Source organism: Phocoena sinus, chromosome 13 (assembly GCF_008692025.1).
Source record: "Phocoena sinus isolate mPhoSin1 chromosome 13, mPhoSin1.pri, whole genome shotgun sequence".
Classification (NCBI taxonomy): domain Eukaryota; kingdom Metazoa; phylum Chordata; class Mammalia; order Artiodactyla; family Phocoenidae; genus Phocoena; species Phocoena sinus.
In genome coordinates this window covers 52,854,463-52,872,480 of record NC_045775.1, presented here as the reverse complement: position 1 = coordinate 52,872,480, position 18,018 = coordinate 52,854,463, and the positions used below count along the sequence as shown (strand labels likewise).

General features: G+C 40.6%; 1 protein-coding gene across 46 annotated transcripts in view; it reads right to left on the bottom strand.

The window, feature by feature from the left end:
• The window catches only part of B3GNT2 (UDP-GlcNAc:betaGal beta-1,3-N-acetylglucosaminyltransferase 2), a 398,515-nt gene that overhangs the window by 183,589 nt on the left and 196,908 nt on the right, over nt 1-18,018 (bottom strand). The window contains exon 2 of one of the 46 annotated variants that reach the window (XR_004352794.1): nt 5,041-5,051. The exons of 42 other annotated variants lie outside the window; for them this stretch is intronic. The gene's annotated coding sequence lies outside the window, so the exon portion shown is untranslated. 3 more of the 46 variants (XR_004352795.1, XR_004352793.1, XR_004352792.1) reach the window with 3 other exon arrangements.

The window sequence follows — 18,018 nt, the reverse complement described above, 5'->3', positions numbered from 1 at the left end:
CATGGCCACTGAGCCTGCGCGTCAGGAGCCTGTTGCTCCGCAACGGGAGAGGCCACAACAGTGAGAGGCCCGCGTACCGCAAAAAAAAAAAAAAAAATTAAAAAAAAAATTAAAAAAAATAAAAATAAGAATAGAACACAAAAGCATTTGCTAATAAGATTTGAACATATGAGTGAAAAGAACAATTTTTTTCTTTTTTTTTTTTTTTTTTACAATATGGAAGTCCATACTTAACCTAGTAAATATTAAACCAATAACTTGGAGGGAGAAAGAAATTTAGAAAGCTACTCAACCAGAAGTGTCCAGGTATATAGATATAGATTGATCATATATACATACACACACACACACACACACACACACACATATATATATGGCAACAGTGTTCTGTTGCTGCATAACAATTTACCACAAATCCAGCGGCTTAAAATAATACGTATTTATTATCTTACAGTTTTGCTGGCTCAGAAGTCCAGGTACAGCTTAGCTGGATTCCTGGCTCAGAGTTTCACAGGTGGTAATCAAGGTGTTAACTATACAGTGTTCTTATCTGGTGCCTTGATGGGAAAAATCTGCTTCCAAGCTTATTGGCTGTAGGCAGAATCCATTTCCTTATGGCTGTTTGCCTAAGGCCCCAGCTTCTTACTAACTGTTGGCTATCCTCAGGTCCTAAGGCCACCTGCAGCTCCTTGCCATGTGACCCTCCCCATAGGCAGTTCACAACATGGCATTTTGCTTCTTCAAGGTCAACAGGAGAATCTCTCCAGTCTGTCTGTCTGTCTAGCTAGCTAGCTAGCTATATCTGTATCTATCAATATGTAATTAAGGAGTGACACCCCATCACCTTTACCATGATACACTAGTTAGAAGCAAGTCACAAGGTTCCACTTACATCTAACGGAGGGGATTAGTATACAGGAGTGTTATTTATTGGAGGTCACCTTAGGGTGTGTCCACCACAATATGGGTGAATACTAAATCCTCCCAAACTTTCCCAGACTAATTACCTCCCTTGAAAAATGGAAATCAAGGAGTTCTAGCCCTTTAAGACAGGACGGAAGTTCCGAAAGAGGCATGTGCTACAGGCAATGTAAGCCTTTGAGAACAGAGCCTGGGGCTCTCACCCTTGTGTACTTTAATACCTATTGCAACATCCCAATCTACAGCTCAGCTGGTGACTCCAATCTCTGCCCTCCACTTCTTCTCTCTGGGTTCAAACCCAGCTACTGTACTGTCAATCCTTGGCTTCACTTCTTGGCTTTACAAGCAGCTGCCCCAATGGAATCTTGTTCTCCATGGCTGCCATGTTCTCCTACTAAGCAATGCATACAGCTTTAGGGGTCTAATGACATTCTAGGCCCTCACGCCTTGGTTTCCTCTCCTGTCCTATAACCTGTCTTATCCACTTAAGTATTGCAAATACTCTGATCCACGTGCTGAAGGGCCTGAGATTGATGCTGTGAAGAAAAGAGCTTGTGGGCTACAATTTACAAAGTCTTGCCTGGCAAAGTCTCTCTAGGAATGGACTGAACTGGAATTGGAAGGCCCTGGGGCTGACTTTGTTAGTGATGACAAAGGTCAAATGTATTTCTTGGTCTGTTTTTATTAGGATGGTCAGAGAGGAGCTGATGAATAGACTTGGTCTTTACTTAAAGCAGCTCTTACTATTCCATACATTGTTTCTGAACCTTGAAAAGTGTGACCTATTGCATAGTTCATTCCAAGATGTGAAGATACACAGGGCTTGATCCTGAAATCTAATAAAGGTAATGTACAAACAAAGAATACTATAGGCCATGCATTCACAATGGGGTGACAGCTCCATGCATTCCAATGGAGCAATTTGGTTCTTGAAGGGGCTAAAGAATCTTACTCTCTTTTATGTAGGAAGTGCAGATATACAAACAGTACAAATACAGATAGTGTATCTGTGGAATTAAAATTACATGGGGGACAATTAAGGAAAAAAATTCTTATTGGGGATAATAGTGATAAAAAGAGTAAGAAGCACGGTCTAGGGAATCTTCACCTATAGATCAAAGCCACCCACAAATCTCACATTAAAATATACACAAATTTCATTAATATTTATTTATGGCCAAAGAGGCTCCCAAGAATGACTGAAGGGTTTGACACAAAGGCAACTATTATTAATAATAACAATAAAATATCATCCAATTCACTGGATTAAATAATGAAAATGTGATGATTTCAACAGATGCTGAAACAGCACTTGATAAAATTCAATAGTCACTTTTCATTTTAAAAAAGAGGAATAGAAATATATTACAATAACATAATACAGAGCTATTTAAAATAGAGCTTGTTTTATCTTTAATGCAAAGCAGACATTGTTATTAAAAATAGTAGCAAAACAGGAAACCCTATGAGTCCCACCTTCACCCCAGCCACCTAAAATGATCGTCTGGCCACTGTAGCCATGCGGAGGCTTTATATGAATAAAACAGTTGAGTAAAGTGGATGAATATAAGATTCAGTGTATATTCAAAACACAGCTTAATTCCTTTGAACTGATTAGAAATATTAATTAAAAATGAGATCCTATTCACAATAATAACAAAGAAGAAAATACCGAATTTAGAATTTCAGTCATATTCAGTCTAATCTAATTCATGTTTTCAAAAATCATGTATGTTTCATGTGTTTATAAATGTATGTAAGTGAATAACAGAGAGAGGCCTGAAGTCTAAGACAAGTGCTTTTCCCAAGAGAGGCGAAGAGGATGGAGAGAGTAAGGAGGGGCTTTCTGCTTCCTTTGAATTTCTTCCATTGATAATGTATTAACACACAACTTTTAAAATCTTAAAACTTTACAAAACAGCATTTATGACCTCATTTTGTCAAATTACAGAAACATTTATGTACACTTAGAAAATGTCTCAAAAGATGATTACACAAATTTTATAGTAGTCATGTATAGATGGTGGGATTTTAGGTGATTTTCACTGTGATTTTTCTTTTTACACTTGATCTTAGCCAAAAGGCCAAGAAGCGATGATTTTTCTTTTTAGTATTGTTTAATATTTTTACAATGAGCATGTGCTATTTTTTAAATAAAAAGTCATAAAGATATCTTCATTTTGAAAACAAACAAAGAGAACCTAAGGAGTGCTATTCATGATATAAACAAGGACACTTTTAAAACTAAGATAGCAGAAGAATATAAACAAATGGAAAAATAGATCATGTTCCTATTTATAATATATTCACATATAGATATAATACAGATAAATCTTCCCAAGCTATAGATTCTATTATCAATTAGCATTTCAAGACCAGAAGCTTCCTGTAAAATATTTATTCCACTCTCCTCTTATGAAACCAAATGAACAAAGCAAAAGAAATGAAAAATAAAGGGAGGAGGCCTCTGTTTTCAATGAGACAAGGAAGGATCAAAACTGTCAATGAAAAGCCATGAGTAAACCTGCTGATTACTGTGGGATCAGAATTGGAATAGGGAAGAGAGATGCCAGGTGCCTCCTTGGACCCACGGTAGGACCCATATCTTTCCAAAGGTCCATGGTGGAAGGTTGGCTGATGACATCTTTATTCCATCTTTGAGATGTGGTAGCACAGGCTGCCTCCAGAGACTGGGGAATGCCCTGTAGAGAGTGGGATTCATCCTGCAGAGTGGCAGGGGAGGTAGGCTGCAGGAATCACCTTGCTGACCTCGCCTCCAGAGAGAGAGACGTGTGACAACAGTGCGTGGGGTGATGCAAGGGGATGGCGCAAGTGAGGCAGGGACCACTGGATTGCACCACAGGAAGCTTATGAGACTAAGTCACATGGCTTTCCAGAACACTAAAAGCTAAGAGGAGATGGCCCCCAAGGAAAAGGAAATAACTGAAAGGGTGTGTGAGACAATAAGACCTGTTAAAGTTGAAGGACTTTAATTCCTCCACCAACTTCTCTACTTGCCATACTATTATTCAGCCAGTAGTAGACCTCATTCAATGATAAGTAATAATCAAAAAGAAACCATAATGGGATTTACACACAGAAATTGTAGAGAAAGGGAATATACACAAAAGCTGCTTTAAAAATAAATATCACAAGGAGAATTACCCAAGGAAACAGAAAAGATGTTCAGATAAATTTTCTATATTCTCAAAGAAATTTCAGATAACACTATCTTTCCAGAAAAAGACCCTAAAGAAAAGACATAAGAATTCAAAGAAGTGATTTTAAAAATGAAAGAAAAAGATAAAAAGCAAGCTAGTATATTCAGGATAAAAATGGAAGAGTAAACCTTGATAAAGATGGAATCTACGTTAGATGCAACAGAAAATAGGATACAAATAACTGACTGTAGTTTGAACCACAGTGGAAAGAACCTGGGAAATCACACAAAATGAACAGCAACAACAAAACCAAGATTTGTTAATGTTTCTAGAGAAAACTGCCATTGTTATAGAAGACCAATGGGATCCTTGGCATTTCTGAAGGAGCATATGCATTTCTGAAGAAGGAGAATACAAGGAATTAAGTATAAATTATTTTCAAAAATAAAATTGAAGAGAACTTTCTTAAAACAAAGATGACTTGAACCTACAAATCACAAAGGACATATACATTCCAAGAAAAACTGATATAGACTCTTCAATGTCAGAATATATCCTACTGAAGTTATAAAACATCAAGGATAAAGAAAATCTCACATGGATAGTCAGATAGTTAATAAACCATATAAAGAGAGAAAAATCAAGTTTCTTCAGGCTTCTTCTCAATGCCAAAAGACAGAGGACCAACATCTAAAAAGGTCTGAAGGAAAGTAAATTCAAGGGTTGTGTACATGCCAAGTTATCCTTCAAGTATAAAGACAAACATTCTCAGGCATGCACAACCTTAGGGAATAAAGCATCCAGGAGCCTTATCAAAAAACAACTTTTGAATGAAATCTATCCAACCAAGGAAGGAGTCAAAATAACTTCTAGAATAGAGAACCTAGGTGCATTAGTTTCCTAGGGCTGCCATAACAAAGCACCACAAATTGGACGGCTTAGAAAAATATTGTATCACATTTCTGGAGTCTAGAATTCTGAAATCAAGGTGAGGGCAAGTCCATGCTCCCTCTGAAGGAGCTAAGGAAGGATCCTTCCTTGCCTCTTCCAGCTTTTGTAGCCCCAGACGTTCTTTGGTTTGTGGCAGCATAACTCCAATCTTCACCTGGTGGTCTCCCTATGTCTCTATATATGGTCTTCCCTCTGTGCATATCTGTGTCCAAATTTCCCCTTTTATAAGAACACCAGTCATACTGGATTAGGGCCCACTCTAATGATGTCATTTTAACTTGATCACCCTTGTAAACACACTACTTTCAAATAAGGCCATGCTGAGGTACTTGGGAATTAGAACTCCAACATACTTTTTTTGGGGAGAATACAATTGAACCTGTAACACTGAGGTAACATGAAGGGGTGAGCATTGAGTTCATTAAATACAGAGCTAAAACTAAACAACAGAAAGAAGTACAGTCAGAGAACAAAATGAAGTGAGAGAAACAGTAACAGTGGAATATAATAAAAGTCAAGAGACAGAGTTGGGCATGGGATAAAATGTAAGAGTGGGTAATTCCTCATCATTTACAGCAGAAGATCAATAAATATTACTTAAAACTGAAAATTGTCTTCTTTTTTAAAGCATAGAAAATTTAATCTTCTAATGTTTTTCATTCTTTTTTTTAATTCTAAAAGACTCTTTTAAGAACTTGTGGTGAAGAAACAACCAATTTAGGGCTTTCCTGGTGGCGCAGTGGTTGGGGGTTCGCCTGCTGATGCAGCGGACACGGGTTCGTGCCCCGATCCGGGAAGATCCCACATGCCGCAGAGCGGCTGGGCCTGTGAGCCATGGCCGCTGAGCCCGCGCGCCAGAGCCTGTGCTCCGCAACGGGAGAGGCCACAACAGTGAGAGGCCCGCGTACCGCAAAAAAAAAAAAAAGATAGAAAGAAACAACCAATTTAGTCATTTCTAAGTTTTGCTTCAATTCTTCTGACATTAAATTCAAGTAAAACAATATTAAATTTTTTTCATCTAAAATGGTGTGCAGAGTATAATCCTATTTATATAAAATTTTTTCATTATATTTATTCACATACCAACAGAGTCTCTAATGATGCTTTATAAATGTTGGGAATGTTTGTCTCTGGGCAGTAGGATTCATAGTGAGTTGTTTTTTTTACTCTTTTTACTGTACTTTTCTATATTACTTGAACTTTTATAATAAATATGTTGTTTTAAACAAAAACAATAAAATAATTGTTTCACATTATTTTCCCAAAAACTTTCTTGGTAGGCATTAGGGGTGGGGCTCCACTTCAGGTCCCAGGAGGTGGTGGGTCTAGAAGGCAGGAGATAGGATCTCAGGGTCCTGTGACAGCCGACACAAGGTGACCGGGTTGTTAGGAGGCCCCTTCCCAACTGGGGGTCTGGTTTCACAGCCACTGTGGCAGAAAACTCCTCAACGGCAAATGCCACTACAGGCATTAAGGACTTTCCACAGTCAGACCCAGTCCCCAAAGAAGCCACATGGCTTTAAGTTCAGCAAAGTGAGTCAGGCCTGCCTTCTAATTTCTGACAAAGTCCAACATTTGCTTTATTGTGACATCAAAGAAGCCAACGCTCCCAGAAATCAACCCGGAGGCTGGCTCTGCTCTTCTGGACCCCCAAGCAAGAGAGCTGCCCCTGGGACTGTCCTGCGCCCACAGCTGTGTGACCAAGTTCCCCACTCCACCCTCCAAGCTGGACTTTTTCAACAGGAAGGGCATCTGGGAGCATAACGGTCGTCATCATTTTCATATTTTATTGTTCCTCTCCTTATACCTGGTCGTCACCAAATGTTCGACAGGAAAATTTTCTTTGATTACTTCCCTTGTATTTTAATGGAGGTGGTGGAGCCTTCTGTGGATACAGCAGGCAGTCAGCTGAGGTTTTGTGAGGCTGAGCACATCACAAAAAAGTTGTGGGCTTCCAGCCTTACTTCCTGCAAGTTGGTGCTGGCCCTCACATTCGATCTTTCTAGCCTGCATAACACAGCTGGTGTCCCAACAGGAGACACCAGCTCAGGAGCAGCAGTGGGTGCAGGAACAAGCTTGGGAGCAGCGGCAGGGGTGTCTGCAGTAGGAACAGGGTCCCGACCTAGGCCAGCGAGTCCTGTGGGGCCTGAGGCCCTAGGAATGTTACCTAAACCTGAACGCAGGCCGAGAGTGTGGCCCGGAGGACCTGCAGACTGGGCTCTGCCAAAGGGCTGGGGATCACATGCAACCGGTGTCTCCAAGGGACAAACCACTGGACACGTTGTCATAGTAACACTGTCACAGAGGGAGGGATAGGCCTTCAGGGAACACAGAGAAACACAGCAAGAGTTTCTGCTGTGTAGGGTAGCAGCCCCTACCAGTGGTCTGGGAAAACTTCTTAGAAAATGTTGTCTGTACTCAATTTTTAAAACAGAAAGATTATAAAATTATTGATATTTGTTAAAGCACACAGAAAATCAATGTATTTGAAATAAAATAATACTACAAGTCCCATGTTCTCTGTGTTCTGAATCTAAGTCCTAGGATTGTCTGTTGCAATTTGTTCATCTCCTCTTTGCTCTCTAGATCATCTAAGACCGGTGCTGATTATTCAGAGGCCAAGTGTCTCAGAGGTTATTGCATTTAGACAAGGCAGCAGAGACCATCTTATCTCCCTCCCTGACCTTTGGATTACTTGCACCTCCCTCACCACATTTTACCCTTTAGTTCTTTGATTCCTGATCAGCTTCTTGTGTGTCACTGTGCCTGGCAAGACTTTTTTCTTCTGATAGTTCTAATTTGGGCGGATGGCTTTTGCTCACTTAGCTGCATCTTCTCCATACCAAAGTTTATATCTCTAGAGAGCTCCCTCAGTTTATTAAAGATACGATTTTATTCATTCAGCGAAAGTAGGTTATGAACAAACAGCAAAGTGAGTATGGTCCTTTCGCCACAGCCTTCCAGCTGCCTCTTACACTCCTGCCCACGATATGGTTGAGAGAAGTCTCTACCTCATCTGGTTTCAAATCTTGGGTGACTCTGTTTAGCCATATTCCCGTGAGCCACTTGCTCAGCTCATTCACTCCTCAGCCTGCTCGAATTGGCTTCTGTCTCCTCTATGCCACTGATATATGCTCTTTCCAAGACCATCAGTGAACCTTACTCATGCTAAATACAATCGACATGCTTCAACTGTCACTTCCCTAATCCATCTGCTCACATTTGAAACTACTTTCTCTCCATCTTTAAACTCCCTTGGCCATCGATTTCTCTCACATCCTTCTCTCTCTTAGTTCTTCTCACCAGCTTCCCGACCATTCCTCCCACACTTCAATGGGCTTCTCTTCCTCCTCTACCCACAAGCTTTCAGGGTTCCATTCTCTGCGAGCAAGCTCTTTTATCCTCGTGTTTTAACTACCCAAAATCTCCCAACCCAGACCTCTCCAGAATTCCAGTCACCTATATCCAACCCCTATAGGATGTCTTAATTTGCCCCAAATTAACACACCATGGTGCCCCCAAAGCTCTCTCTCTCTCTCTTCCGGGGTTACATTTCCTGCATTGCATTACATACATTTCTGCAGCCCAGAGAAACTGGGGAGTGCCCATGAATAGAACTGAAAACCATGCTGGGTCCCTAAAGCAGAAGTAACTCAGAGCCGCAATTACTGTTTGATCAGAAATCATGGCCTCCAGGGATTCAGGAGATACTGACCTCAGAGAGGAAGTTTCATTGCTTTTCCTCCTGTGTCTGTGTCCCTTTTGACATCTTTATCTTCCCAAGTAGAAAATGGAGAGGAATAACTATGCTTCTCCTTTGCACCAGTGATGTCAGCCTGGAGATGGGTATATGTGAAAACATGGTCTGGGGGGCTCAAGTGGATGAAAAGCGAGCTCAGTAGGATTTCCCCCAAAGCGCCAATGTTTCCCGAGAATACAAACCAGGCCAACTCATTTAGCTCTGAACTCTGGAGCTTTAATCTTTCAAGAACATACTTCCTTCCTGTATTTCTAGTAATTACTGTTTGACTTTTCTGGAAGTCCCACGAGTTACCCTCTCTCTTCCAAAAGAATGGAGTCACAAAAATAGAACCATGAGAAAAGTGAGCATGACCCCTTTGCTCTTTGAAATGTGCTGGGTGGAAAGAGCCTGGGGGAACTGGGTGGGGGCGAGGGGTAGAGGTATGGGGCAGGGAGAGTTCTTCTTTAACAGATTCTTCTATCTCAAAGAAAAATAAACTGAGGGAAAGAATTTTTTTAAAATGCTTTAAATTAGTCATCCACAGGAAAAGGATTCTGTGGGAAACAATTTATACTTGGACTATTCTAGTTTTAGAGAAGGCATTTTAAACCTGAGATCCATGAATGGGCTTTATCAGAATACATGATCCTCGAGAAACTGTGAGCTCCATGTTTTTGTGTCTGTGCATTTTTCTAAAGGTGTTCATAGCTCTTATGGGATTCTTAAAGGGGTTCCTGATACTGCACCACATGTTAAGAACTGCTTAGAGGTTAACTTAGCTGCATTGGTTATCTATTGGTGTATAACAAATTACCCCAAACTTAGCAGTGTAATACAGCTGACATTTATTATCTCACAGGTTGAATGGGTAAGGAATTGAGCAGTGGTTTAACCAAGTGACTTGGCTCAGGGTCTCTTGTGACATTGCAGTCAAGAAGTCAGCTGGGCAGAGGGAGGAAACTCATTCTATGAGGCCACCATCACCCTGATACCAAAACCACACAAGGATGTCACAAAAAAAAGAAAACTACAGGCCAATATCACTGATGAACATAGATGCAAAAATCCTCAACAAAATACTAGCAAACAGAATCCAACAGCACATTAAAAGGGTCATACATCACGATCAAGTGGGGTTTATTCCGGGAATGCAAGGATTCTTCAATATATGCAAATCAATCAATGTGATAGAGCATATTAACAAATTGAAGGAGGAAAACCATATGGTCATCTCAATAGATGCAGAGAAAGCTTTCGACAAAATTCAACACCCATTTATGATAAAAACCCTCCAGAAAGTAGGCATAGAGGGAACTTTCCTCAACATAATAAAGCCCATATATGACAAACCCACAGCCAACATCGTCCTCAACGGTGAAAAACTGAAACTATTTCCACTAAGATCAGGAACAAGACAAGGTTGCCTACTCTCACCACTCTTATTCAACACAGTTATGGAAGTTTTAGCCACAGCAATCAGAGAAGAAAAGGAAATAAAAGGAATCCAAATCAGAAAAGAAGAAGTAAAGCTCTCACTGTTTGCAGATGACATGATACTATACATACAGAATCCTAAAGATGCTACCAGAAAACTGCTAGAACTAATCAATGAATTTGGTAAAGTAGCAGGATACAAAATTAATGCACAGAAATCTCTGGCATTCCTATACACTAATGATGAAAAATCTGAAAGTGAAATCAAGAAAACACTCCCATTTACCACTGCAACAAAAAGAATAAAATATCTAGGAATAAACCTACCTAAGGAGACAAAAGACCTGTATGCAAAAAATTATAAGACACTGATGAAAGAAATTAAAGATGAAACAAATAGATGGAGAGATATACCATGTTCTTGGACTGGAAGAATCAACATTGTGAGAATGACTCTACTACCCAAAGCAATCTACAGATTCAATGCAATCCCTATCAAACTACCACTGGCATTTTTCACAGAACTAGAACAAAAAATTTCACAATTTGTATGGAAACACAAAAAACCCCGAATAGCCAAAGCAATCTTGAGAACAAAAAATGGAGCTGGAGGAATCAGGCTCCCTGACTTCAGACCATACTACAAAGCTACAGTAATCAAGACAGTATGGTACTGGCACAAAAACAGAAATATACATCAATGGAACAGGATAGAAAGCCCAGAGTTAAACCCACACACATATGGTCACCTTATCTTTGATAAAGGAGGCAGGAATGTACAGTGGAGAAAGGACAGCCTCTTCAATAAGTGGTGCTGGGAAAACTGGACAGGTACATGTAAAAGCATGAGATTAGATCACTCCCTAACACCATACACAAAAATAAGCTCAAAATGGATTAAAGACCTAAATGTAAGGCCAGAAACTATCAAACTCTTAGAAGAAAACATAGGAAGAACACTCTATGACATAAATCACAGCAAGATCCTTTCTGACCCACCTCCTAGAGTAATGGAAATAAAAACAAAAATAAACAAATGGGACCTAATGAAACTTCAAAGCTTTTGCACAGCAAAGGAAACCATAACCAAGACCAAAAGACAACCCTCAGAATGGGAGAAAACATTTGCAAATGAAGCAACTGACAAAGGATTAATCTCCAAAATTTACAAGCAGCTCATGCAGCTCAATAACCAAAAAACAAACAACCCCATCCAAAAATGGGCAGAAGACCTAAATAGACATTTCTCCAAAGAAGATATACAGAATGCCAACAAACACATGAAAGAATGCTCAACATCATTAATCATTAGAGAAATGCAAATCAAAACTACAATGAGATATCATCTCACACCAGTCAGAATGGCCATCATCAAAAAATCTAGAAACAATAAATGCTGGAGAGGGTGTGGAGAAAAGGGGACACTCTTGCACTGCTGGTGGGAATGTGAATTGGTTCAGCCACTATGGAGAACAGTATGGAGGTTCCTTAAAAAACTACAAATAGAATTACCATATGACCCAGCAATCCCACTACTGGGCATATACCCTGAGAAAACCAAAATTCAAAAAGAGTCATGTACCAAAATGTTCATTGCAGCTCTATTTACAATAGTCCGGAGATGGAAACAACCTAAGCGCCCATCATCGGATGAATGGATAAAGAAGATGTGGCACATATACACAATGGAATATTACTCAGCCTTAAAAAGAAATGAAATTGAGCTATTTGTAATGAGATGGAGAGACCTAGAGTCTGTCATACAGAGTGAAGTAAGTCAGAAAGAAAAAGACAAATACCGTATGCTAACACATATATATGGAATTTAAGGGAAAAAAATGTCATGAAGAACCTAGGGGTAAGACAGGAATAAAGACGCAGACCTACTGGAGAACGGACTTGAGGATATGGGGAGGGGGAAGGGTGAGTTTTGACAGGGCGAGAGAGAGTCATGGACATATACACACTAACAAACGTAGTAAGGTAGATAGCTGGGGGGAAGCAGCCGCAAGGCACAGGGATATTAGCTCGGTGCTTTGTGACAGCCTGGAGGGGTGGGATGGGGAGAGTGGGAGGGAGGGAGACGCAAGAGGGAAGACATATGGGAACATATGTATATGTATAGCTGATTCACTTTGTTATAAAGCAGAAACTAACACACCATTGTAAAGCAATTATACCCCAATAAAGATGTTTAAAAAAAAAAAAAAAAGTGGTGCTGGGAAAACTGGACAGGTACATGTAAAAGCATGAGATTAGATCACTCCCTAACACCATACACAAAAATAAGCTCAAAATGGATTAAAGACCTAAATGTAAGGCCAGAAACTATCAAACTCTTAGAGGAAAACATAGGAAGAACACTCTATGACATAAATCACAGCAAGATCCTTTTTGACCCACCTCCTAGAGAAATGGAAATAAAAACAAAAATAAACAAATGGGACCTAATGAAACTTCAAAGCTTTTGCACAGCAAAGGAAACCATAAACAAGACTAAAAGACAACCCTCAGAATGGGAGAAAATATTTGCAAATGAAGCAACTGACAGAGGATTAATCTCCAAAATTTACAAGTGCTCATGCAGCTCAATAACAAAAAAACAAACAACCCAATCCAAAAATGGGCAGAAGACCTAAATAGACATGTCTCCAAAGAAGATATACAGACTGCCAACGAACACATGAAAGAATGCTCAACATCATTAATCATTAGAGAAATACAAATCAAAACTACAATGAGATATCATCTCACACCAGTAAGAATAGCCATCATCAAAAAATTTAGAAACAATAAATGCTGGAGAGGGTGTGGAGAAAAGGGAACACTCTTGCACTGCTGGTGGGAATGTGAATTGGTACAGCCACTACGGAGAACAGTATGGAGGATCCTTAAGAAACTACAAATAGGGCTTCCCTGGTGGCATAGTGGTTGAGAGTCCGCCTGCTGATGCAGGGGACACAGGTTCATGCCCCGGTCCGGGAAGAGCCCACATGCTGCGAAGCAGCTAGGCCCGTGAGCCATGGCTGCTGAGCCTGCGTGTCTGGAGCCTGTGCTCCGCAACGGGAGAGGCCACACAGTGAGAGGCCTGCATACCGCAAAAAAAAACAAAACAAAAAAAACTACAAATAGAACTACCATATGACCCAGCAATCTCACTACTGGGCATATACCCTGAGAAAACCATAATTCAAAAAGAGTCATGTACCAAAATGTTCATTGAAACTCTATTTACAATAGCCAGGAGATGGAAACAACCTAAGTGTCCATCATCGGATGAATGGATAAAGAAGATGTGACACATATATACAATGGAATATTACTCAGCCATAAAAAGGAACGAAATTGAGCTATTTGTAATGAGGTGGATGGACCTAGAGTCTGTCATACAGAGTGAAGTAAGTCAGAAAGAGAAGGACAAATACTGTATGCTAACACATATATATATGGAACTTAAGAAGGAAAAAAAAATGTCATGAAGAACCTAGGGGTAAGACAGGAATAAAGACTCAGACCTACTAGAGAATGGACTTGAGGATATGGGGAGGGGGAAGGGTAAGCTGTGATGAAGTGAGAGAGTGGCATGGACATATATACACTACCAAATGTAAAACAGATAGCTAGTGGGAAGCAGCCGCATAACACAGGGAGATCAGCTCAGTGCTTTGTGACCACCTAGAGGGGTGGGATAGGGAGGGAAACACAAGAGGGAAGAGATATGGGAACATATGTATATGTATAACTGATTGACTTTGTTATAAAGCAGAAACTAACACACCATTGTAAAGCAATTATACTCCAATAAAGATGTTAAAAAAAAAAAAGAGAAAAGCCTGTAAATAAATTTTAAACTCCAGCTAAAAAAAAAAAAGAAGTCAGCTGGGGTTGCTATCATCTGAAGGGTCGACTAGGGCTGGAGAATCTGCTTCCAAGATGGTTTGCTCACATGGCTGTTGGCAGAAGGCCTCAGCTCCTTCTTGGCTGTTGGCAGGAGGCCTCCATTCCTTGCTACATGGACCTCTCCATTGGGCTGCTTGAGTGAATATCCTCACAACATGGCAGTTGGCTTCGCCCCGAGTGAGTGACCAGGATAGAAAGCAAGGAGGAAGCCACAGTGCCTTTTATAACTTAGTCTCAGGAGTCAAACATTGTTACTCCTGCCACATGCTATCCTATAAGCAAGCCAGCCCACACTCAAGGGGAGGTAATTCGGCTCCACTTCACTTCTTGAAGGGAGAATTATCAAAGACTGTGAATATATGTTCGAACTACCAAAATAGCTAAGAGGCCTTACTTGATAGTCTTGCTGAGAAGCAAACCCGCGCCCCCATACAACTCTTCCCCTTCTTCTACCAGATCATTTTGCAGTGTTTGGGACTCCCCTCAGTTAGGGCTCCCCCATGACCTTGGACAAATTACTGAACTTTATGGTGTTGCAATTTTTTCATTGGTTACTGGGGATAATAACAGTACCTACTTCATAGGATTGTTCCATGACGATGAAGTGAAATGCTAGATTAATAGATGTTTTAAAATGTTAGTTATAATAATGGTGCCCACCACTCAAATCTAGAGCTTTCCATTTCCATTACTTAGAACTGTACACTTATGGATTATCAGTCTTCCAGATGGGGTAAGAAGTGATTGTTTTCTGAGAATTTACTTGTAGAGCAGGTGCTATAAGGCAGGGAGATACAAAAGGAGCTAAAAATAGATGCTGTCCTTGAGAGGTCTAAAATGAAGTTGGGGAGAAAAGATATCTATACATGAAGCAGAGGAATGCTTTGGAAATCCATTGACACTCATCTATGTTGAGAACAGGGGAGAGTCCCTGCTTTGAGTGTAATTTTGAAGGTTAATATTCAGGCCAGAGGGACTTCCCTGGTGGTCCAGTGGATAAGACTCTGCAGTCCCAATGCAGGGGGCCTGGGTTCTAGATGCTGCATGCCACAACTAAGAGTTCGCATGTCACAAATAAGAAGCTTGCATGCCACAATTGAGACCCAGCACAGCCAAAATCAATCAATAAGTATTTTTTTTTAATGATTAAAAAAAAAAAGATTCATGCCAGGGAATGTGAGTAAAATTTTAAGGAGCAATGGATGCTGAAGTTTGAAGGGGGACCACAGAAAGCTTTTTAGGGACCATAGCAGGCAAAAATAAAGGGGACAAGAGAAAGATTTGTGAAGTCAAGATTCCACAAAGAAAGGAATGGACTTAAAGAAAAGGGAAAACCACAGGGGTTTCTCCGAGGGGAGAACTAGTTTGTGCTGTGGTAATCCCTGAAGGAGAGCTTTATTATATTTATCAATCTATTTATTGAAACAGAAAGATATTCTGTTAATCTTTTAAGGGCAAGGAATATGTCTGTAGGTTTCTGTAATCTAGCACAGTGTGGAGGATACTTTCCAAAAATACACACACTGAAAAACTACTTCTTTGACTAATTCAGAATTTAGATTAAAATGTTTGCTGGCGAGCATTCCGCTGGGCTGGTTCTCTGCAGCCCAGCTTTTCTGTGTGTTTCCTATTGTGGGAGGGGCCAGACTTACAGGAGCTGCCTGATTCTACTGGGCACGTGCACATTTTCAGACCTCACAAGCAACCTCCAAGGCTGGAGGAGGGAAGAGAAGAGAGGGGTCTCGAGTCTGGTCTCAAAGGCCCATCTGCAGCGTGGAGGGCACGGGAAGCGAGGATGATGGCGTGCAGACTCCTGAGGCCTGCAGTTACCACCTCTCATTTTCTTGTGGTTGGGAACTGGCCTAAGATCATTTTCGTCTATAAGTAGCCCAAACATTTTGAAGTGGGTGAGAGTCAGCTGCTCACTCACCACCTGGCTATTAAGTTATAATGAAAGTAAATCTCAGACCAAAATGTTCCCCCTATATAGACATTTTTTTTTTTGGCCACACCATGTAGCATGCAGGATCTTACTTCCCTGACCAGGGATCGAACCCACGCACCCTGCAATGGAAGCATGGAGTCTTAACCACTGGACCGCCAGGGAAGTCCCCCCATATAGACATTTTTTAAAAAATTAGTTATCTATTTTATACATATTAGTGCATATATGTCAATCCCAATCTCCCAATTCATCCCACTACCACCACCCACCCCCACTTTCCCCCCTTGGTGTCCATATGTTTGTTCGCCACATCTGTCTCTATTTCTGCCCTGCAAACCGGTTCAGCTGTAACATTTTTCTAGATTCCACATATATGCATTAATAGATGATATTTGTTTTTCTCTTTGTGACTTACTTCACTCTGTATGACAGTCTCTAGGTCCATCCACATATATAGACATTTTTTAAACAAATATTAACGAGCAATTAGGCACAGAACATTTCATGCAATTGGCTCCATAGGTTCCATGAAGTCCCAGCTCTTGTCCTTTTAAGGGATCCAACCACTACCTGGCATGAACAGTCCACTGAAGGCATAACCAACAACATTTCAGAGGCAGGATTTCATTATCCTTGTGGTAGCAACATCAGACAACCAGAACCCTCCTAAAGCTACGTCTGGAGACAGGAGTGGCTCAGGATCAAGTGTCTGGCACCGTTCTCACAGGTTCATGCTAAAGGTCTTGCTAGGCTCTGATACTCTGTCCAAACAAACATGAGGAGTGCCTCTACAATATTTTAGCCTATTCAGATACTTGACTACCTTTAACTTTGTCAGTGAGAACCCTTTTCTATCATTCCTCATGCTAATTACCAAGCCATTAATTCCATCACATAAAGTTCGTTTAGGATATTCATTGTGCTGATTGGCAGTGTCTGCTGTGGATCAAAATATAAATTAATTTATATCACTTTCTTTCTGATACAATGCTAGCTGATGCCCTGGGGTGTAGACTGCTCCTAGAATTGAAGCTTATCTAACTAGCAAGTACACAGCATTACACCATCTATGCTGCAGTATTTTCAAGTAAATTACTGACATCAAGACACTTGCTTTGGCCTGGGAGGAAAAAAACAATCATTTTCATAAGTTTCAGTAAAAAGCTAGTCAATACCAGGACCACCAGTCCCAGGTTCTATGACTATTTCATCAGTTGTAATTTCTGTCTGGTTAGAAGATGATGAATACGAGATATGACTGAAGTCTGTGAGACTGTATTGGGGACTCCAAATTCCTAAGCATTATAATACAGGAAAATACTTGTTATTTCAAAGAGGTTATTTTAGTGCAAGTAGAAGGAAATATTATTTCACATGATTCTTATGAAACTGGTTACTCCCAAAGGTAGTTCAGGCTGTAAACAAATAATTTATTCTGGGCTAAATCAAAGGTCTTAGAGTGGCAGCCCACAAAAATGTTTTATTTGTTCCGAGCAATATTGTAAAAAGTATTGAATTTGATAGGCAGTACTTAAAAATTAGTTGCCATTCCCATAAAAATCTAAATTTCCAGGGCCTCCCTGGTGGCGCAGTGGTTGGGAGTCTGCCTGTCAATGCAGGGGACGCGGGTTCGCGCCCTGGGCTGGGAAGATCCCACATGCCGCGGAGCAACTGGGCCCGTGAGCCACAATTACTGAGCCTGCGCGTCTGGAGCCTATGCTCCGCAACAAGAGAGGTCACGATAGTGAGAGGCCCGCGCACCGCGATGAAGAGTGGCCCCCGCTTGCCACAACTACAGAAAGCCCTCGCACAGAAACGAAGACCCAACACAGCCATAAATAAATTAATTAATTAATTTTAAAAATCTAGATTTCCAGGTTTTCTTGGGGAAAAAAAATCTGGCAACACTTGATCTGCATTCCCTGCTGACATCAGGAAGCTGGAATTGATGACCCATGTAACAG